General features: G+C 34.3%; 1 protein-coding gene across 1 annotated transcript in view; it reads right to left on the reverse strand.

Annotated features, from left to right (window-relative positions):
- The window catches only part of LOC101899423 (tyramine/octopamine receptor), a 69,579-nt gene that overhangs the window by 37,003 nt on the left and 7,651 nt on the right, over window positions 1-24,925 (reverse strand). The window contains exon 2 of the mRNA XM_020037494.2: window positions 9,757-9,859. The gene's annotated coding sequence lies outside the window, so the exon portion shown is untranslated. The remainder of the gene's footprint in view (window positions 1-9,756; window positions 9,860-24,925) is intronic.

Here is a 24,925-nt window from a genome sequence, read left to right on the forward strand (position 1 = left end):
TTGACCGTCTACACGGAGTTTGTTTTTTTATGGTCGGTTGAATTTGATAGCTCAGTTATTAACTAATTAAGACACATTGTGGCTTATTTTTGTGTTTATGTGTGTGCTTTGTGTACTAGAATAATGATGGGTAATTACGTTGGTTATAAAATGTGTCATTACAAAGGATAATAATCTGTACTTGGCAGGCTCACATTATTGATGCCGCAGTTCTTCATTTTTCCCGTACAAACTCGTAGTATGAATTTGGCGAATTGATGGGTACAGACAACAAATCGAAGAACAACTGTTCTCTAACTAACTGTTCACCAGTTATTGGCATAACTTGATTATACCTTGGAAGATTCATTAGCTTTTGTGAGGTACTAACAACTACTTGATGTCAAATTCTGTTTAGTGATAAAATGGGATTTGTGTAATTTGTAGAGCACAATGGGTTCTTATTTTTCACGCAAGTTTTGGATCTTTCTATAGCGCCGAGTTAAATCGATCTAGCTATATGTGTCCGCCAGTCCGTCTTCCCATGTTAATTTGTAATCACTCCACAGGTCGCATTTATGGCCCGATCCTGTCGATAGAGGTATGGATAGGGCCAGAATAGAAGTCTACTGTTTTTGGAGAGTATCGCGATAATGTGGCCCAAAAAGAGAAAAATTCTAATTCTGCAGTTACTGTACATGCCACAATTATGGAGCAATAGACGTGAAATTTGCATGGGGATTCATGAATGGATGATCATAAAACCGCCAATATTTTCTTATCCTGGCGAAATCACAAATACACGTTAAGGTCACTTCTGACCGTTATTAATATTATTAACAAATAATATTAAAATTAAATTATTGAAATATTCCAAATTCCTTCCAAATGGTATAAGGTATTCAAAGTTCGGTCTAGCCGAACTTTCTGCTTTTTTACTTGGTCTGTTTTATTGACCGTACTTTAACTTTGGACCCATGCTAAATTCCGTGCCGATTGGTCTATAATTGCGAGCTGTAAGGCTGTAGAGCAGCTGCAAAATTAGAAAATTTTCAATTTCAACCCCTAAATATAGGCTTCCATTCTCACTCTAAAGGTGTAAGTACGTAAGAAGCTTCAAGTCATCCGATTTATTTTTATACACTCCATCATACTATTGAGGATATACTAACTTTATCATTCCGTTTATAAATCCTGGAAATACACATTTCAGGATCAACAAAGTATACCTATTCTTGATCAGCGTAAAATTCTAAGTCGATTTAGCGTTGTCCGTCTGTCTGTCTGTTGAATTCATTCTATCTTTCGAACGAATGAGATAGAACGCTAACATTTTGCATGTGACAGCATTTTGTGCATTTTGACAGCAGGCCGGTTAGGTCGAAAATGGGTAATTTCGGTCCACGTTTTCGTATAGCCCCTATATAACGAAACTTCCCGATATTCGGTATTTTGATAATTTTAGCGAATTTTTCAGCGGAATTGTTTCAAATTTCGCATTGGAATATCTTAATGGAAACCACAACCTATGACAAAAAATTACTTATGCAGGTCCACGTCTTCGTAGAGACCCTATATAACTATATTTCTATATACGGAAGTCATATCATGCTCTCTACAGGGTGAGATGAAAAAAACTGCAATTGACTTCAGACTGCTGTCATTTCTAAGCCACTCGTCCGACAGCTGTTAAAATTATTACAGTGACAGTTCATTATGTTGTTTACAAGCGTACAAAAGCATTTTGGTGAGAATTTTCCAGAAAAAAAGTTATTCGTGATGGAATTCAAGCGAATTCAAGTGGCTAACGTTAGAGCTTTCCAGCATTTAAATATGAATAAATCTTTTGTGTCTCGTACCATCGCTCGTTACCGAGATACTGGTGCGTAGCCCGACGTCAAGGAAGTGGACGGAAGAAAACAGCAACTTCAGCAGAAATGGTTCGAACAGTAATGAAGCGACTTGATCGAAACCCGCGTCGCAGTGGCCGAAAAATGGCTCGTGAGCTGAACATATTGCAAATATTGAAAAACAAGCTCGGGGTAAAACCATTAAAATTCCAAAAAGTGCAAGAACTTGCATCGTAACAGAAAAAAATAGACTCTAAAGAGTTTAGCTCTTGCTTCGCTTGGCCGAAAGTGGTGGACAGCCGAATTTGGTTTTCACCGATGAGAAAACATTCGTTGTCCAGCAGTTTTGTAAACAAACAAAATGATCGTGTTTACTTGCCAAGGAGTTCAGCTGAAAATATGCACCTTTGGTTGGCCACCAGAACTCAAGCGCCGGCCATGGTGATGGTGTGGGCCGCCATAACAGCCGATGGTCGATCTCTGTTCGTATTAATCGACCGTGGCGTCAGAATAAATTCCGAATATTATAGCGAAAATATTCTGGAGGATGTATTAAAGCCTTGCGGACGCAAACATTTTGGCCGCAGACCTTGGACATTCCAACTGGACTCAGCACCATCACACTCAGCACGCGCCAAGAATGGTTACAAAATTAGGTTCGTCGCTTCATTTCCAGCGCACAATGGCCACCAAAATCTACGGATACCAATCCGTTGGACTATTGTGTCTGGAGTATTTTGGAAAGCAAGGTTGACACTAAAAAATACCAAGTGTCGATCACATCAAGCAAGCGCTTCGCGCTTTTTGCTTTCATTAAATAAAATTAAAAGAAATAAAATTTAAAAACTATTGCGTTTGACTTTGTTGCAGTTTTTCATCTCACCCTGTGGATTCGATTACAAAACATAAATATAGAGTTTAAAAATTTGGAAAATGTGGTTAAAATCGTTTAAATACCATGCAAAAGTTCTAGTCAGTTATGCCACAATCGAACCTTAAGAAATGTTACACACGAGTTACAATGGGCGATGTTATTGTGTGCCAATACCGATCAAATACTCAGCACATTATTGAGTAGACAACGGCAGACAATGGAAAAAACACAGTTCAGACAATTAGTCTTGTGATACGTTTTAGTACAAATAAGTAAAAAAGCAGTGAATTCGGCCAGGCCGAACTTTGAATACCCTCCACCATTTGGAACGAATTAGAAAAATTTTTTTCTGTTAAAATCTTTGAAATACCTAATATCGGAAGGTGCCGATATATGGGGGGGTATAATATATTGTGGACCTATATAGGCAAATCTATGTCTGGGGGTCAAGTACTCACAAGGAACTCCTTGTGTGGATTTTTAGAGACTTCCATTGGGAAATGTGGCTAAAATCATCAAAATACCGAATATCGGGGGGTACCGTTATATGGGGGCTATACGATATCGTGGACTTATGTAGATAATTCTCTTCCAAGGGATAAAGTACCCACAAGGAAATCCTTGTATGGGTTATCAGACAATTCCGTTGAAAAATGTGGCTAAAATCATCAAAATACCCAATATCGGGGGGTACCGTTATGTACACGATACGACGTGGACCTATATAGACAATTCTCTTTCAGGGGGTGAAATACTCATAAGGGACTCCTTGTGTGGAATTTCAGACAATTCAATTGAAAAATGTGACTAAAATCATCAAAATACCGAATATCGGGGGTACCGTTATATGGGGCTATTCAATATCGTGGACCTATACAGATAATTCTCTGCCGAGGTATAAAGTACTCACAAGGAACTTATTGTGTGGATTTTGCGACCATTCCGTTAGAAAATGTGGCTCATCAAAATACTGAATATCGGGGGTACCGTTATATGGCGGTTATATTAGGGCTATCGTGGACCTATCATCATCAAAATAACCTAAATAACGTAACTCATCAAAATATCGATATTCGGAGGGGACCGTTATGGGGGCTATACGCTATCGTGGACCGATATAGCCCATCTTCGAATTTGACCAGCCTGCAAAACAGATCTTTTAGCTTCTTATCTTAATTTGTTTTGACTGAGCGTGATTACAACAGACGGACAGACGTACGGAAGGAGAATATATATGCTTTGTTGGGTCTAAAATTAGTATTTCGATGAGTTACAAACAGAATGACGAACTTACTATACCCTCCATACTATGTATGGTGGAGGGTATAAAAATTATATTTAAGTGATTCTGAGTTTTGGGGTGATGAATTGCTGATTAATATCCTACGAAGAATGAGGAAGTAACTTTGAACCTGTATTTCATATCTAAGATTACATAACTGAAATTAAATCGAATGAACAATCTTTTTGTAGAGAATTATTTACTTATATTTTTTCCTTGTGTCAAAATAAAATGACTTGTCTTTTAAAAAAAGAAATTGATATTGTCATGTTTCTATTGTAATTTTTTATCCTCCACCATAATAGGTCACGTCGGTCCATGTTTTCTTATAGTAAATGTTTTTCTTATATATATAAATTTCCTATTTAAAGATCTTAATGGGTTAGTACCCGAAAAAAACTATGACAAACAAGTTAAAAAACAGTAAGTTCGGCCGTTTGGAACGAACATGTGTGGGAAATTTTAGCATTCTATTTCAATCGAAAGATAGCGTGATTACAACAGGCAGACGGACATCGCACAATCGACTTAGCATTTTACTCTGATCAGTAATATATATACTTTGTTGGGTCCGGCATGAGTATTTCGAGGAGTGACAAAGTTAATATACCCTCCATAGTATGATGGAGGATTCACGTTTTCGTATAGCCCCAAATAACGGTACCTTCTTTTTTTTCGGTATTTTGACGATATTAGCGACATTACTCTACGGAATTGTTTTAAATCTCATTTTTATACCCTCCGCCATAGTATGGAGGGTATATTAAGTTTGTCATTCCGTTTGTAACACCTCGAAATATACATTTTAGGCTTGATCAGCATAAAATTCTATGTCGATTTATCAATGTCCGTCCGCCTGTCCGTCTATCCGTCTGTGGAAATCACTCTAGCTTCCGAACGAAATGAAGTAGGTTGATAAAATTTTACTCAAATGTGTACTATGTCTGCAGGACTTTTGGTATTGAAAATGGATAGCCTCCATGTAAGGGTACCCCCCGATATTCGGTATTTTGATCATTTTAGCCACATTATTTACCGGAATTGCTTCAATTTTGGTATTTGAAGTTCGTAATGGATACTACATCCTAAGACAGAAAATGAGCCATGTAGGTCTACGTCTTCGTATAGCCCCCATATAACGGTACCCCCCTATATTCAGTATTTTCATGATTTTAGCGACATTATTTACCAGAAATGTTTCTCATTTTGTATTTGAAGTTCGTAATGGATGCTACAGCCTATCACAGAAAATTGTCTGTGCAGGACCACGCCTTCGTATAGCCCCCATATAACGGTACCCCCCGATCTTCGGTATTTTCATGATTTTAGCGAACCTATTTACCGGAATTGTTTCAAATTTCGCATTTGAAGTTCGTAATGAATACTACAGCCTATGACAGAAAATTGTCTGTGCAGGTCCACGTCTTCGTATAGCCCCCATATAACGGTACATCCCGATATTCGGTATTTTGATGATTTTATCGAAATTATTTATCGGAATTGTTTCAAATTTCGCATTTGAAGTTCGTGAAGTTCGATATAACAGCCTATGACAAAAAATTTTCTGTGCAGATCCACGTTTTATAACCACCATGGTACCTCCCTATATTCGGTATTGTGACGATTTTAGCTACATTATAAACAGATTTTTTTCAAGTTTCGCATTTGAATATTGTGATATAAGTTGCCTTGTGACAAAAGTTGCCTATGCAGGTCCACGTGGCCATATAGACTCTAATATACTGCTACATGATTTTAACAGAATTTTAAAATCCCTTTATTTTTTTGAAAATTGTTAAATTCGTACCAAATGGTGGAGCAGCTTTTTTACTTGTTAAATGTTCTTATGGGTACCACAGTCAATCATAGAACATTGCGTATGCAGGCCCTAGTCTTCCTATAGCCCCCATATAACGGTTTTTATTTAAACGTTATTTTTCGACGAAATGTTGTTAACATTTTGCAAGTTGCTTCCAAGTTGTGGAAGGTATTAAAAGTTCGGCCTGGCTGAACTTAGATGTAAGTCCAATTTTTGGTATAGCTCCCCATATAAAGGTAATTTTTGCTTTTTTTAGATTTAGGCCCCATTTTTTAGACAAATTTAATATTTCAGGTTCTTTTGGCCATAAGATCGACATTCCTATTTGTAAAGTCTATAACAAATATTGGTAAATATAACAAGTAAGCAAAGGCTATAGTCGTACGGGGCCGACCATGTGATACCCTACAACACTACAATATGTTAGAAGCCCCCTCATGTCCAAATTTTGGAAGATTTCGCTTTTGAAATTATGTCACGGAGCACTACCCAGATATTACCCTTAGCATTTTGACCAGGGACATTTGCCCAATATTTACGCACTCCGTCGTGCTGTTAGTTGTTGTGGTCCATTTTACGTCTTAATATAATCCAATGGTCATCCAAAATGCAAGTACTCTTCCCTGTGCTTAACAATCTTCTTAGGCGTGTCGATTGGTTTAATTGTGTGATCAGGAAATTTTTTCTGTTTTTGGTTCATTTGAACGATCATCTCTCATCATTGCGATCATCTCCAAAAGCAAGACGTCCCTCTGTATCTCCAAATTCAGACTCATCTATATGATTTGCTTATCTACGATATTTGGCAATATTCGTCAACGAAATCGGCATAAAAAGCGAGAAGTTCGCCTTTTTGTGTATTTTGGATATCGCCAGTAAGTTATTTTCAGCGTTTCGGTAGAATTTAATTTTTTGTTTTTTTTTTTTTCACACAAAAGTAGTGGTCCATTCTACCCGCTGTCCTAAACTCTCACTTCATGCGAGATTTCGTGACATTTGGTTTCTATTTGTGACCTTTATAACGGCTGCAAAATCAATGCAACCCCTAAATATTATGCGATAATCTCCAAAAACAATAGGGTTCTATTCTGGCCATATCTCCACCTCCATTTTAAATTTCGTGAAGATTATGGCCCGATCTTACGACTTGTAGAGTGATTACAAATTAACATGGACAGACGGACGGACGTACATAGCTAGATCGACTCAGCTCGGCGAGATAGAAAGATCCATATATACTTTCCTATGTGGGAAACCAATATTTCGTGGTGTTACATAATGTTTGACCCAATCAAACCAACACATAGTGTTGTAGGGTATGAAAACAATAGAAATTATAGATATGACCATTCCAAGAAAATTTTTTGTCTTGTCCTTCTCACCAAATGCTATTAAACAGCATTGTAAAGTTTCACACCATGCTTCTGAATTTTTTTATATTTATACAGTGTGCGATTTACTCAGATTTGACTGTAAATACAAATATATTTTCCATTTAAAAGAATAAAACTGACTACATTATTCCCTGCCTAATATAATGAATGAATCATATTTCATCGTAAATGACAGATATTTGATTAATGGATGTCAATTTCGTGCAGTCACGTAAATAAACAAAATTCCTTAGTATTTATGTGTTTGCCGAGAAAATGTGACAGTCGAAATTGACTTGTAAAATAAAACAGCCCAATAATGCAGATTGATTGTATATTGAAAGAAGGCAATAACGCAGACTTCGAAAATTTACGAGTCTGCCAACTTTATGCCATAAACTTACTTTGTTGTAAATTGTTAGTTATTTTTAAGTTGTTACTGATTTATTAAAGTAAGATATTGTGAGTTTTATGTTTTATCATAATTGAAATGTTATTAAATAAAATGTCATTCACAAATGTTGCCTACACAAACACTCAAACTGATACATGACCCTGGCGCTATACCCGGTTATTTAAAACTAGATGCAACCAGTTGTTTGTATTTACCTAATTTTTTCCTGATTCTTAAAAAGAAATAAAAAGCCGAAAGATGAATAAAATATGTGGATTTTCAAGGTAAAACTGGTTAATATCCTTGATGCGAGCCCAGCATGTTCATTTCTTCCAATCAACGATTTAAAAAATGTTTTGTTTTTATTCTTCAAAATAAAAAAACAGAATACAAACACAAAATTGGCAGAAGTATTAGAATCAATAATAATTGTAATCAGCAGGTAGCTCTAACCATGGTACAAGGTAGAGCTACCAGCTGATTACAACTTTTTTTCTAAGTGTACCCGACTGCTGCCAATTTTGTGCATGTATTTATTTTGTGCATAACAAATAGTAAGTTAAGCCGGATCGAACTTTCAATACCCTCCACCAACTTGCAAAAGTTAAGAACATTTCGTCGTAAAATACCGTTTAAATGGAAACTGTTATATGATGGCTATGCGAAGACGAGGACCTGCATACGCAATTTTTTATTATAGGCTGTAGCACCCCTGTAGAACGTTCAAATACGAAATTTGACACGATTCCGGTGATGAATGTCTCTAAAATCATCAAAATACAGAATATCGGGAGGTATCTTTATGTGGTGGCTAAACGAAGGCATACGCAATTTTTGGAATTATTTCAAATTTCGTATTTATAGTTCGAAATTCCGATCTGTAGTATCTCTAATACCATAAAAATACCGAATAGTTAGAGGTACTGTTATATGGGGGGTAAACAAAAACGTGGACCTGCATAAGTAATTTTTGTCATAATTTGTAGAACCCATTAAGATCGTCCGATACGAGATTTTAAACAATTCCAGTAATTAATGTCGCTAATCAAAATACCGAATATTAAGAGGTACCGTAATATTATATCTACTGAGAAACAAGTAAAAAAACTCTCTTCCAGGTGAGAACGTACTTACAAGGAACTCTCTATCTCGTTTCCTTTTGCCTGTTACAAACGTATCCACGTACATACATATATGTACATACGCATATATGCATGTATGTATATTCAATATAAGACAGTTATCGGAGGCATAAATGGACTCAAAATGAGTGAATTATCAAAAGCGATTATGATTTATGAGACCATCCAGTTTCCCTCTATGTGTTGCACACCCACAGCGTGGGGTGCAGGTTATAAAAAATTGTTGACGAAATTGAGGGGTCTAAATACAATTATTAGATTTCCTTTCAAATTGTTTAAAGTTTATCTTCCTACTGTTTGTTACTTGTCCTTTCACTTGGCGCTGATTTTCATTCTCTTTGCGTCCCCTCCCTGGACACCCACTGGGATTTTGTTTACATCGTTATTAAAAAGTTTATTGTACATTTGCAGTTGGTATGCCACTTATGTTCCAGGCAATACACCGCGCTGTTCAGGCGGGTCGGTGGTGGTTGAAATGGTTGACTGCCGTGGTTTGTTGTTCGGCGGTTAGTTGAATGATTTTGTTTGGTATTTCTTAATTGAAAACGCAATTATGGTGTTTTACATGTTTCCCTCGAACCTCAGTCTATGGCCGCGGTTCAATTGCAGAGAACGTATTTTACTCTAATGAGAAAAACTGGTAGCTAATGTCCATATTGTTCCTTGTTGCAGATTAACTTAGTTTTTTATCAAAATTGTTCAATTTATTTACGATATTTTAATTGGGACATCAGAAGTTTAAGAAAATAATATAAAAAGATATGCATAATAGGAAATATAAAATGTATACTTTCTTAAGTTTAACGATATCTGAGTCATTATATTTTCCACAGAATTTACTCAGTAAGTTTCTTTGATTGAGTAATACTAAGTATATGTTTACACATTCTTAACAAAATATTTGAGAACGCAAGCATTTCACCTACAAAGGAAGAAGCTGTTTTGCTGAACATAATTTTACAAAATGTTGAATGCGTGGAAGATTTGATTTTTATGATGTAGATTTTTTTCACAAATTTGTCATTTATGGAATATACATTTACCTGATTAAAATGCGGCAGGCTCGAACATAGTTTGGAAAATTGCGTGGTCAAGAACTGTGTTTTTGTTAAGCATCCAATGTGAAACCTAGATTCATTTTAATATCTGAAATGAGAAGAAAAATTAAAAATAATATCAATTCATTGCTGACCAGAATCATTAGGAGTGCTTCATGGTTTTTAATATTCGTCTAAATTGTGTCATTTATTCACGACAGCATTATTTATATACCACCTATGAAAATCTTATTGATTGGGATTGGAATCGATTAAGAAGAGTTGAAAGTTAATGACGCTGGTGGTAGAAGCAGCCAACAGCATAAGATGAAGGGTATAACAATTGTGCCATTCCAATTGCAATACATAGAAATATGAACTTTTGATAAATATTTTTTAGTCGATTTAAAGAAGTCTATATCTAGAATAGTGTTCCCAAACTTGCTGACGAAAAACTTAAAATATTTCGACTCACCTATTATCTGTTTTAAAAAACACATACATACTGTTAATACCAGTAACTTTTTAATAAATACTAAAATAGCGTTCAAACAAGTTGTGTCAATGGCAAAGACGGGTTTGTTTTCTTTTTTGTCATTATAGTCGCAGTTAGTTTGGTATATTCAATTTATTTCGTTATTTACATTTTACTTTGACGATAGCCGAAAATCCGGCATCATATAAGTATGAAGTAGTAAAGGGATGGAGATCTTTGATAACTTCATCAAACAAGCAAGGATACTTCCCAGCAATCGAATGCAGAATTTCTGTAATTGTTTGCGATTGGAAGTATTTCTCAATGAAGTGTCTTTTCTTTTGTCGACATATAAGTTGGTACTTACATCAGAAATGGGCTACATATCCAATTCAAATTCAAGCTCTTCACCGAAATTGACCTCAAAGTTATTTCTTACAGAAAGTATGTTCATCTTTGATTGTACTTGGTTTTCTACATTGGGATTGAAAGTAATTCAAAATTCTGATTCCTTTGAACCTTGGAGATACAAGTTATTTTTTTTTTAACTTGAAACAAATGTCCTCCAAAAATGTTAATTTAAGAAGGAATTCTTCGTACTGTAAATGTTTAAAATATTCATCCTTCTTAGTTTATTGATACTATGTGGTGTCCGTTGAAATTGCAATTTTCGAATTCCAAAAAAAGTAAAGTTGTGCTGAATTGTGCTAGGTTTGTGCCGAAATTTTTTTCTAAATTCGAAAAAATTTCTGAGATATTCGAAAAAAGATTTTTTTTTCGAAAAAATCCGAGAGAATTGCAATTTCCGAATTTCGAAAAAATTAAAGTTGTGCTAAGTCGTACTCGGTTTGTGCCCATTTGTGCCGTTAAAATTTTTTGAATATCTCTTACCAATTTCGAAAGTATGTCAGAATTGCAATTTTCGAATTTCGGAAAAGTAAGAGTTGTGCTGGGTTGTGCTTGATTTGTGCTAACTTGTGCCGTTTATTTTTTCTCAATATCTTCAACCGTTTTCAATATGGCAATTTCGAAAAAAAACAGTTATTTTCAAAAAAATAGCTGTAATTTTTTAAAAATTCAAATATCGAGATGTGGTAAATTGTGCTGAGTTGTGCTCACTTATTTTTTACAATTTTTACAAAAATTACAGCAATTTTTCGTTATATATGTATTTTTTCCAATTTTAACTAGTAACGAGTGGAAATACAAATTTTCAATGTATGGACGAAAAATTGTGCTAGGTTAGCACAATTCAGCACAACTTTTAGTTTTCGATATCTTGTTTCTAAATATGCGATTTTGATTTTTACTTTTTTAAAGGGGTAGAGATACAAATTTCCCATGTATGGACGAAAAGTTGTGCTAGGTGAGCACAATTCAGCAGATTTCAAAAATTCCACATATTACAAAAGTTATATATATTTTTTAATTTTTAGCGAGTAACGAGTTAAGTTGGAAATTCGTTATGTATGGACGAAAAAATGTGCTAAATGAGCACAACTCAGCGCATCTCGATATTTGAATTTTTACAAAAATTACAGCAATTTTTCTGAAAAATACTGGTTTTTTCGAAATTGCCATATCTTGAAAACGGTTGAAGATATTGAGAAAAAATAAACGACACAAGTTAGCACAAATCAAGCACAACCCATCACAACTCTTATTTTTTCGAAATTCGAAAATTGCAATTCTGACATACTTTCGAAATTGTCGTTTTTTTCGGAATTGGTAAGAGATATTGAAAAAATTTCGGCACATTTGAGCACAAACCTAGCACAATTCAGCACAACTTTCCTTTTTTCGAAATTCGAAGATTGCAATTCCAACGGACACCACATATTGATACTTCATGCCGTAGTTCCACTAATCGTGTCAGTACCTTTCCTCTGGATAATATATGAAGAAGAAGAGAGGTATGAAGACCACCCATTTCTTCACAAAACTTCTGAGCAAACGATCTTGTTTTGATGTAATTTACAATGTTTACAGCTGTGTTTAGCACATTTTTTAGATCATAATTCTCCCGCGCATATCCGTCGCTCTGCCAGTGCATATACCGATACAGTTCTTCCATTCCTTTTCCTTTTATATAAGAATCAGTTGCAATCAGAACAAAGATTCTCCATGTCCTAAGTCCCTAGCTTGTAAATAAATACATATGTGTTTTCTTTCCTTTATTATGAATAAATGAATACAAGATAATATTAGTGTTTGTATTTATGTGGACTTTCAGTGGTGTGTGGCTAACGAAGGTTCAAATCCGTCCTAAATTTCTGGGTCCACTCTATATTTCCTTGAGAGGATTGGCGTTGGAAATGGTCATCAGTCCATGTTTGGATATAACGCCACTATAGGGGTTCATTTTTTTCTTTTGAAGTTGAGTCGAACTTTTAATACCCTCCTCCATTTGGAAGGAACTTGTAAAGTGTAAAAAAAATTGCTGAAAAATGCCGCTATAATTTTAAAAATCCTAATATGCGGTGTTATATCGCTATATACGAAAATGTGGACCTCTATAGCCAATTATCTGCAGATAAAGTGGAGATAAAATCATCAAAATACCGAATATAGGGAGGTACCGTCCAATGGGCGTTATACGAAGACGTGGTGTTAAGTCGTTGGAGGTAATATTCATTACTAACTCTAAATATTAAATTCAATTCCGGTGAAAATTGTGACAAACCGAACACAGGGGGTTCAGTTACATGGGGACCATACCCAAACTTGGATTTATATGCTTATATGTGCTTTTCAAGGATGTTTTCTACATATACGAAACACAAATTTCCCATATACAGCAATTTTCTTCAGGTATATGACTAAAATAGCCAAAACACCTTAATTCTGGCGGTTCAGTTAAATGGGGAGTATATTAAAATATGGACATATTTGGCCCATTTTCCATATCAAAAATTCTACGGATATAGAATAGATCTCTACAAAATCAACCTATACTTCATTTTCTTCGGAAGCAAAAGTGATTTCCACAGACGTACAGATATACAAAGGGACGGACATGGCTAATTAGACATAGTATCTCATGTTGATCAAGAATATATATATTCTGTGGGGTCTAAAATGCTTATATCGAGGAGTTACAAACGGAATGGAAAAGTTAAAATTTTTGAACTCAACTTTTGAAATGGCTTAATATAAATACGCCTCACAATCCTTACTTTTAAAAATCTAGATATATTTGGTATTCGTATCAGGTAGAAAACGGTCTTATAAAAATATTTAATATTATCTTGTTCGGATGCGAGAGTAATTTTCACAGACAGTCAGACGGACGGATGGACATGAATTTTATATTGATCCAGAATATGATCAAGAATTTTACTCAAAAGTGAGAAAACACATTTTATTTGAATTTCAAAAATATGTAAATTTTAAAAATATTAAAACGCAAAAGTTATAAATACATAGAATTATATGCAAAGAGTTCGCCAGACATCAGAGCTAAATTTATCTTTAAGATCAAGCATGAACTTTAATATTTAATTCTTTCATATTTAAGTGCCAATCTTAAGAAAAATAGCTGTAGCTTCACGAGTTCTGCATACATATTTAGCTGGCCCAGTCCGCGTTGCCGGCCCGTAGTTTTAGTCATTAATGCATAGTTTTTAGAGCATAATAATTCACAAATCTGGTTCACATAAGTGGTACAATTTTTAATAAAAATGATGACTCGATTAAATAGAAATAAACACGACTTTCAAAAAACCTGATCCTAATTTTCAGTAAGAGGTTTTAGTTTGAGAGTTTAAAACCTAAATAATATAGCATATATGTTAAAAAGTATACATTAATTGTTTATAATAGGCCCATGTAAAACGGTTCTCTAACCCCAAAGTGGCCTAAACACACATTTTAAGTCAAATCGATCCGAAAATATAATCAAAACCATCGAAATAGTTAAAATCAGGAGGTACTTTTACACCTATATTACAATGTAGACCAACCTGATACATATTTTGTACAAATGATTCCTCATGCAACCCCTAGGACTGTATCAAATTTAAAACTTTATCGTAACTTTTCGGATTATAGGGCAAAATATTTGCGGCCCTTTGTGTATAGTTAAGCTATATAAAATGAACTCTAAAAAAATAGATCCGGGAACCTCTCTTTTGGAATTATTATTTACCAACCGAAAAATTGTCTAACCCCAAGATTATCTGCGGCGCAGTGTAATTACTGACGATAGAGCATAGTGCTCTATAGTGTTACCTATGATTTGAGGTTACTTTTAAGGGTTCGGAAGAACTTTCCGAGTATATGAATCCTTTTCTTACTATATTTCCAATTCACTCTACTATTTTGTATAGTTCGCATATTACAGTGCCTCTTCATATTCGTATTTCACTGATTGAACTCCCAATGAATTTTGCATTTTGAGTTCTCATTGGATGGATTATTTCCATATCTAATCAAAATTGAAAATTTGGGTATGGCAACCATATACCAGCATGCATAGAAAATATACTAACTTTCTCGATTTTTTCGGTTTTTCTCAATAAGAATTTTCAATTCCAAAAGACATTCTGAAATTATTCCACACAAAATTTCATATCACAATAGAACAGTCAATTTTTTCAGTTCCGCGATTTTTCTCAACATTTTCTTTCATGACAACGTTTTCACTGTAATTACAAATAACAACAAGAAAATTTGAGTCAAATCGGCCCAGCCGTATATTTTTTCAATTTTTTTACATATAAATTTACAGAAGTAGGTGTGGCTAGATCCTCTGACCCAAACAGATACCTTGCGTTTAGGGCGGGTAGAAAGTGAAGATTACGTCGTATACTAACTGTGGAACAGATATCTTCATGATTTTGCCAAATATTAGGATTTTAGATAAATCCAAAAAATGGGCTCAAAATTGGTCACTTTTTCTTTGCATAAAAACCTAAATCGGGGTAGGACGAACATTAAAAAAAATATCGAAATAGTTCCAGCCGGTCTCAACTGATTCAAGTACCAACGAACAACAATTTTTTTTATATATAGATTAAAGAGTAGGCGTTAGGATTGGAGGGAAAGTCAACAGTATGTCGTGTAATTATTTTAAAACCGATATCTTCATTATTTGGCATATATAAGAATTTTAGATAAATCGAAATAATGGGCGTAAAAGTAGGCGTGGTCAATATTTTTTCTTTAAAAACCTAACTCGGGGTATGACGAACGTTTGTACAAAAATTATGCAAATCGGTTCAGCCGTTCTCAACTGATTCCATTACCAACGAACAACAATTGATTTTTATATATATAGATTAGCTAGCCCGGTCCGCGTTGCCTGCCGGTACTTTAAGTATTTAACGTATATTTTTTAAAGCACAATAAGTATTCATGGCCAAAATTATAATAGATGTTCGTTTACCGTCGGTTTTAAATATTTTGAATAACCTGATCTTATTTTTCAGTCATAGGCTTTAATTTGAGTGTTAAAAACCTATATGATATTGAACATCTAAAATTGGCCCGGGTTAAAACCCAGCTCAATTTTTGGTATTTTTTGTGGTAAAAAGCTTGGCAACATTTCCATTCAAATTAACTGTTATTTCGACTTTGCATTTCCATATTTTAGAATACCATGCTGTGTGGTATTTAGTTTTGTCCACCTCATAATTGAGGACAGAATGATTTCAGAATAGTCACAGACAATTACTCTTTTACACCCATTACCGTAAGATTGGAATTAATTATTTGTCATTTAAATTGTGCGTTTGGACAGAAAAAAGTCCATATTTTCCATCATAGTATAATTCAATGACGATTAACAAATGTTCGGTCCTGTGCTACTTTCTTATAATCGTATCTTTTCATGTTTCTGCCACAATTTCCGACTGAATGAGTATTCAACCAAATGGGCATTCAACATTTACAAATTCAATAGAATACAAATTTTTTTTTCTGACCACACATTGGTTGGAAAAGTGGACTTGGGGGTACAGTAATGTGGGGACTACCCTTAAATAAATGCATATGTGGGCAATTATCTATAACCCAGGGTTGCCTAAATAAATTTTTTTATTCAAATCAATTAATGAATGTGGTCAAGACAAAGATGGGGCCCTCCTCCGAAAATTGAAAATTTTATGCGATTACCCCCTTAGAAACCATGATGCCAAATATAGACAAAAAATGGCCAAGACCCCGAAAATAGCTTAAATCATAGTATGGTGGTACCAAACCGTGATCGGATGGTTTCTTTGCAACATTTGCAGAAATAAGTATTAAAAATATGGTTAACATGTAAAATATACTTGAAATTTGGTAATACCCTTATACGGAGGTTATGACATATATCTTAACCTGTAAAAGTGATTTAAGGTATCTTGAAAGTTTAGGAAGAATTTCTGAAAGGGTAGAAATCCCTTTCTTACTAAATGCCCAATTCGCTCTACTATTTTGCGCCCTTTATATTCGGCATTTCACTGATTGCAGTCCCAATGAGTTTTGCATTTTGAGTTCTCATTGGGCGGATTATTGTCACATGATAGAAGTAGGTCCACATTTTGAAATGAGCCCATAACGCTTTGTCGGTCAATTATGTTTGTTTAAATTTGTTCGCATCTTCCAACTGAAGCACCATGTAGGAGAGATCGTCATGTAACATCGAATTGCTCATTTTAAAAGAGAAAAACAAATTAAAAAAAAATCTTCAACTTTTTCGCTTACGAAGTTTGTCAATAGAATGTACTATGATTGTGAAATTCGATTCCGTTGAAAAATTTTTCTCGTTTTTTTCCCGATTTTAGAATTTTTGCAAAAAGGTAGTCTCTTTTTTGTTAGCGATTTTGAAAAAGTAATTATACTTTATCTTTAGTGTGACCGCGTTAAATTATTTCGACATCATCTATCATCATCGAATTGAAAAACCGTTCGTACACAATAAAATATTGACTTTTTTTTTGTTCATTGCTTATCCTCTTCTGTAATGATTTTATTCGTATAGTTTCTCTTACCCAATAAATACATAAAATCTATAACTACCAGCTTTTTCAGTTGCCGCTTTTAACTCCCCAAAAAACCACACATAATATTAGAATTAAAAAAAAAAACACTACAAATGTACATTTGAAAATAGTAAATCAAAATGAAAAAATCATGCAAAATAAAACATTACCATTGTACATTTCAAAAGTCAAAATGAAAACGTTCAAATTTCACATTTTTTTTTTTGGATTTAACCTTTTCTGCCAAGAGACAATTCCGAATTTGTTTGAATCATTAAAATGTGATCATCGGTTATTGAGTTATAAGCATAGTAACTAACACAACTTTCTTTTATATATATAGATTTGTTCTTGGATTAAATTTAGTAATACAAATTTTACCCTCTTCCTGTTAACCGATTAATCTGAAATTTTGTGATTTTGGTGACAATACAATTATGTTTATTCATTATTATATCATTATAAATCCAAGATGGCGGCCTCTACAAAATGGCAGATAATTTAGGTTTTATCAATTCCCCCAATATGGGTAACAAATAAAAGGGCTTGACAAGAAGGATACAGTGCACTGAACAACCTCAATATTTAAGATGGGCGCAGCCACTAAATGGCGTAAATAATAAGATTTAAACTTAGAAATTGCATCTGTAATTTAGGTATCTGATTAAACCAGCCTAAATCCATCACCCGAGTCAAGATTTTGTATCGTGTTGAGAACTGCGTGGCGTTAGGGTGGCTAAAAATGATGCGTCGTTAGCGGTACACCACCCAAGTTAAGGTGAACGGTTAAAACGCGCCGAGAACTGCTTGACATTGGGGTGGAGTGATATGTCGATAGCGTTTTCCCCTCAAGACCCAGGCTCATCTTGTTGTACATAGCCTTGCCCCTTTATTGGACCTCTGAGGGGGGTCGACCGTTAAAATGTCCAGTACTCGTACGAATAAAATGGTAAAAAAATATAAAAAATACAAACACATATAAAACAGAAACTGCAACAAAACTTAAACGAAGGCTTCAAAAAACGAAAGAAAAGTATAACAGGTATGTCACCACTGTCCGGAAACTATTTGCGAATAATTAGGCAACAATGGCATCAGACAGAATTTTGGTGTCTTGTCAAATATTATGCATGATAGACTTAATCGGTAAAATAAGAACTGTGAAAATGAGTTTTTTGGAGGAGCAAACTTATTACTTTTCAGTGATATTTTACCACTGCCTCCTATAAAACGATCAGGAACACCTGTTTGCAAACAGCCAGAACATCTCCAACCAGCTACACATCTCTGGAGTTTATTCACGCTACGTGAATTAACTGAAAATATGCGTCTGCAAGGTGACCAGACTTTTGACGATATTTTGAATGATTTGAAAGTCGTTGAGCTAACAACCCAACATTTTAGTATTTTAATGGAAAGACTTCTTCAAGACACGAGTGATGAGTTTGCAATAGACAAAGCGTTAGGGTATACCCCAGATGTACCTCCATCCGAATTGATTTCGCAAGAGACGGAGTACATCTTATACACCCGAAAGCCATACAGTTTCCACCTAAGTACAATTACGGGACAGCTGAAAGAAGAACATCGCCTTTAATTTTGAAGAAGGTCAAGCCTATGTGACTTTTAGTAGAGTAAGATCTTTGCAGGGACTACGTATAGAGGAGTTGGACTGCAATAAAGTAACGGGCAAGAAACCTTGATATAATGAAGCACTAAATGAATTAAGCAGAATGCGAAATAAAAACTATCTATCGCACATTAAGTCGATAATTTGTAGACAATTGACGTGCCCCACGGTTTTATTTTAGTCTAGTCTATGCATATGTTTATAATTCCCACGACTGTATCTATTTTGTTATTTTTGGTTTTTAGTACATTTATCTTAAACATTGCAATGTATGTTTAACATAAAACCGTTTAACTTAAAAAGTTTTTATACCCTACAACACTAGGTGTTGGGGGTATTATAAGTTTGATTGAGCCAAAAATTATGTAACACTCGATATATTGGTTTCCAACATAGGAAAGTATATATGGATCTTCCTATCTCGCCGAGGTGAGTCGATCTAGCTATGTATGTCCGCCCGTCCATCTGTCCATGTTAATTTGTAATCACTCTACAGGTCGCTATTATGGCCCGATCTTCACGAAATTTAGAATGGAGGTGGGGCTAGAGACAGAAAAGAACTCTAGAGAATGGAAAAGCTGAAAAAATTCCTGATTTTGCAATTGCTCTGCAGGACGCAATTATAGACCATTCGACGAGGAAATCAGCTTGGGGCTAGAGGTTAGGGCTGGGCAGAAGCGTTCCATTTTTGATGGTCATCGGGTAATATTTAGTGGGTGAAATAAACCATAACATTTGCGTTAAACAAAAGTCAAATTTTCCATTAGACCGCGAATATTTTTAATCCCGACGAAATCACGAATAGAAATGCCGATAGTAAATATATCGGATAAATATAGCGAAATATATACAATGTATATATACAATGGATTGGGATTTTAGCTAAAATGCTTATATCTCAAGAATGACTGGACCGATTTCGACAAATTTTGTCAATTCAGAATGCCCACTTGACATAAAAGTATAAAAGCTAAAAACAATCGCACAAAAAGATACCAATAACGATGTTAATATAGATTTTGTAGTATTTTGCGACATACTTTTATTTTTCATATTTTTTTATCGCATGCGATTTTTTCAATTTGACTTATAATATTGACTTATAATGTATATTTTGTAATATTTTTTCACCTTACAACATATGTTGGGGATATTATATACAGATTGCAATTATCGTCCGAAAATTTTCACAATGGTAGGGTTAGGCTCAGAAGGGCTAGGCCTATTGTTTTTAAAGATGTCCCCAATATATTTAGAGGATGAAATGGACCAATAACTAAAATTGTTTCTGATTTTGCAGCCGTTATAAATAAAAATAAAAACCAAAGGACACGAAATCTCGCAAGAAGTTAGATTTTAGGACAGCGGGTAGAATGGACCACTACTTTTGTGGGAAAAAAATACCATCATTACTTACAAGCGATATCCAAAATACAGAAAAGGCGAACTTCTGGTTTTTTATGCTGATTTCGTTGACGAATATAGCCAAATATCGTAGACAAGCAAATCATATACATGTGTCAAAATTTGGAGACACAGAGGGATAAAAAATTTTCCTGATCACACAATTGAAACCGATCGACGCGGAATTTTGTATGAGAAGAGAGTAAAGGACAGGGAAGAACTGCGTAAATATTGGACAAAGGTCCCTGTTCAAAAAGCTAAGGGTAATATCTGGGCAGTGCTCTATGGGATAATTTCAATTTAAGCTAAATCTTCCAAAATAGATTTGGACGTAAGGTTGCTTCTAAAGTATTGTAGTGTTGTAGGGTATCACATGGTCGTCCCCGCACGACAATAGCCTTTGCTTACTAGTTTTCCTTTTTTTTAACATGAACATTTTACTTGACTCAAGAAACGTATTTTTTGAGTTATGCCACTCTTTGAGTAAATGAGCGATAAATACTGTGAGTCTAAAAAGCAATTTCTGAGGAGCTACTGAGGTCTACCGACTTGACTGTAGCTCTCAACATAATGCAATTTGATTTTTACCCCGTGTTTATAAAAAAGGACAATGTATTAATTGTCAAAATAAAAAATTGCGGAAAAAAACTGCAAAACTCAAAATTCTATACATTCGTTTATTTTCCATTTCTCCATTGTTGGTTTGTTACTTTCTTCATAATGTCAGAAATTGTTAGCATTTATTGCTTTGGAAAAATACTAGATATTGACGAACATAATCGAATTAGTGTGTATGTGTTATAGTAAACATCGAGTAAAACATTTTTATCATCAGAACAATTTCTTTTGTTTGTTTGACTTTTCAGCGAAAAGAAAAAAAAAAACACGAAAGTTAAATAAAAGGACAAGGATATAGGTTTAAAGACTGTTTAATAACACTGTTCCAACTGATATATTTTCGAACAAAATTCTTACAAACACACATTTGCAAGAATAAGCCATACAAATTAAAAGCAAGTAAACAAGCAATAAATTTGGCCGGGTCGATCTTTGAATACCCTCCATCATTTGGTACGAATTTAACAATACTCAAAAAAAAAAAAAAAAAAAATAAAATAAAATCCATTTAAATTCTGTTGAAATCTTAAAAAATGCCGAATGTAGCCGTTATATAACTTTTAATTTAACAAGTAAATAAACATTAAGTTCGGCCGGTCCGAACTTTTAATACCCTCCACCTTAGGGTAATGGAAACACTAGAACCAATTATGACCCACAAATACCAATTTTTAGACATATTCGTGAAAAAAATCATCAAAATACCGAATATCGGAAGGTACCGCTATATAGGGCTATACAAAAGCGTCGACCTATGCATACAATGTTTCGGCGCACGAACTAGGACCCATTATGAAGTACAAATACCAATTTTCGGACAAATCCGTGAAAAAAGTGGTAAAAAGAATCAAAATTCCGAATATCGGGAGGTACCGTTATATGGGGTCTATACCAAAGCGTGAACATATACATACGTGAAAGTTTCGCCACCGGAGCTAGAACCCATTATGACCAATGAATACTAATTTTCAGACAAATCCGTGAAAAAGTGTGGCAAAAATCATCAAAATACCGAATATCGGGATGTACCGTTATATACATATATATATATATATATATATATATATATATATATATATATATATATATATATATATATATATATATATATATATATATATATATATATACCGAATTGCAAACAATTCCGTTGATACACGTAAAATATACCGAATATAGGGGTGTACTGTTATATGGGTGCAAAAAACTTCAAAACACCTAAAACCGAGCGAAATGTGGACCAATATGGGTCATTTTTAAATTAATCCTTCTATTTCAATTCGTTGGAAAGATAACGTGATTACAACGTGACGGACTTTGCTAAATAGAATTCCTCTGATCAAGAACATTGACTTTTTGGAATCTTTCGTCATTAAAATCAATCTACTGAAATGTGTTATTTATGCTGAATGTTATGGAGTTTATAGGTTTCATTTATCTACATACGATTTGATATAATTCTTGTCAATATATTTTTGAAAAAAAAGGAATTAAACATACAAACTACATACGTACATATGCATTTCTTTCATTGGAACTAAATACTATAATCGTGTGTCCTATTACATTACTAACAGCTTCAGAAAATGTCTTCCGGAGGACCATGTATCTATTTGAGTAGGACTGTCATGAAGTCTGTATCACAAATGTATGTATGTGTGTGTGTGTGTGTGCATGTCGGATATGAAAACACAATTTATCAGATCCAAATGCCATTAATATTAAATACATGGCAATTTCCAGCACACATAACGATGTTCTTTTCTGGTGTTCTCTTTAGCAATAATCGGAGTGTCAACAGCAGACAAACTATCTCAAGAGCATTTAGATTTAACTAATATTCTCATATTGTATAAAAACGCAAAATGCATTGAAATTGAAGAGATAAAAGCTATTGAATTAAGTTTAAATAGTTTAAAGTAAACTTCATATATTGTATACTTTTGTATATATGTATTTCCTTTACATTATATGATAATGTATATGTATAGTGACTTTCATCATGGCTATATTTCCCCAGTAAATGTGAGCAGCACGATGGGTATTTCACAGATTCTTATGTTATTATTTATGATAATTACAATAACATAATTATTTAACGTAACAAAATAATTTATTTCAAGTGATGATACCACCTATTTGGCTTTAGAGCAATTATAGTTTGCTATAGGCTGCATGATATCACTTGAAGAAGGTTTATATTAAAAAATATATATCGGAGCCGAGTTGCACAAAATGGAAACGTATGTCCCGAAATGCACTCCATTTGGGCTGATATAAACCATTATTTGCACAATAAACCTGAAATCGGATTAAGGGTATATATGGGAGTTACATCCAAATCTTAGCCGTTCTCGATAAAATTTGGAAAGGAATTTCCGAACTCTATAAGATATCAGGTATAATTGTTGTCGAATGCATATTACGAATCGGATGAAACATATATATGCGAGCTGTATCTGAACCGATTTTCTCCGAATTCGATGTACTTGCTTCTAGACTGAATTCGGTCGGATGCACCAAAAAAATATCATTGTTATCGAATGCATATTACACTTAAACCCCAAATCGGATAAAACATATATATGGGTGCTATAGCCAAATATGAAGTACTGGTTTATAGGATGAATTCAATTGTAGTTGTCAAAATTCAGTCCATTTGGGCTGATATTAACCATTTGGTGAACAATGAACCTGATATCGGATAAAGATATATATGGGAGCCGATTAGGATATAATCTGAACCGATCTCGATAACATTTGATAGAGGTATTTTCGAGCAGTATCATATCATTGTTGCCGAATGCATATTACGCATGTGAGAGACTTAGAATCCCAAATAGAATGAAACGTATATATGGGAGCTATATCTATATCTGAACTGATTTTCTCCAAATTTGATATACTTACTTTCAGACTGAATTTAGTGGAATGTACCAAAATACAGGTCTTATATTAGCCATTTGATGCACAATTAACATGAAATTGGTTGAAGATATATGGGAGCTATGTTTGAATCTGATCCGATTATCACTAATTTCAATAAGGTTCGTCCTTGGGCCAAACAAATATTGTTTGCAAAATTTCATCTTAATCGGATATTAAATACGACCTGCATTCAGTTCACAAGAACACATGGATGGATGGACGGACGGACTGACATGCTAAAAGTGACTCAAAAAGTGTTTCTATGAAGATCCTCAAAAGTAACTACGGATCTATCTCGCTTCCTTCTCCATGTTACAAATAAATGCACAAAGACTTACCGCTATGTGGTGTTGGGTATAAAAATAAAAAAATTTATTATACCCTACAACACTATGTGTTGGGGGTATTATAAGTTTGATTGGGCCAGAATTTATGTAACACCTCGAAATATTGGTTTTCCATATAGGAAAGTATATATGGATCTTCCTAGCTCGCCGAGCTGAGTCGATCTAGCTATGTATGTCCGTCCGTCCGTCTGTCCGTCTATCCATGTTAATTTGTAATCACTCTACAGGTCGCAATTATGGCCCGATCTTCACGAAATTTAAAATGTAGGTGGGGTTAATGTCAGAATAGAACCCTATTTCTTTTGGAGATGATCGCCAAATGTTTAGGGGTTGAAATGGACCAAATACTGAAAAATGTCGGATTTTGCAGTAGCTATACAGGTCGCACTTTTGGACCAATCGACGCGGAATTTCGCATGTAGCTAGAGTATAGGGCGTGGAAGAAGCCTACCAATTTGGGTGGTCATCGGATAATATTTAGCGGCTAAAATAGACCATATCTTTTTTGTTGAAAAAATTCAAAATTTTTCATTAAACCGTGAAGGTTACTTCTGATCATTACATTGATGTTAAGATCCAACAAATCGAATATATAGCAAAATATGTGCGATATATATCAAAGAAGATATGCTTGAAAAATCTCTTATATGTCGAGAACGGCTGAACTGATTTCGACAGTTCTCATTAATTCAGAATGGCCTATTGGCAGGAAAGAAACAACGTCTTAAAAATCGCATAAAAATATCTCTCTAAAGATGAAAATATTGATTTTGTAAAATTTTCTCATATTTTTTTCAATTTTGTCATA

This window comes from Musca domestica, unplaced genomic scaffold (genome assembly GCF_030504385.1).
Source record: "Musca domestica strain aabys unplaced genomic scaffold, Musca_domestica.polishedcontigs.V.1.1 6, whole genome shotgun sequence".
NCBI classification, from domain to species: domain Eukaryota; kingdom Metazoa; phylum Arthropoda; class Insecta; order Diptera; family Muscidae; genus Musca; species Musca domestica.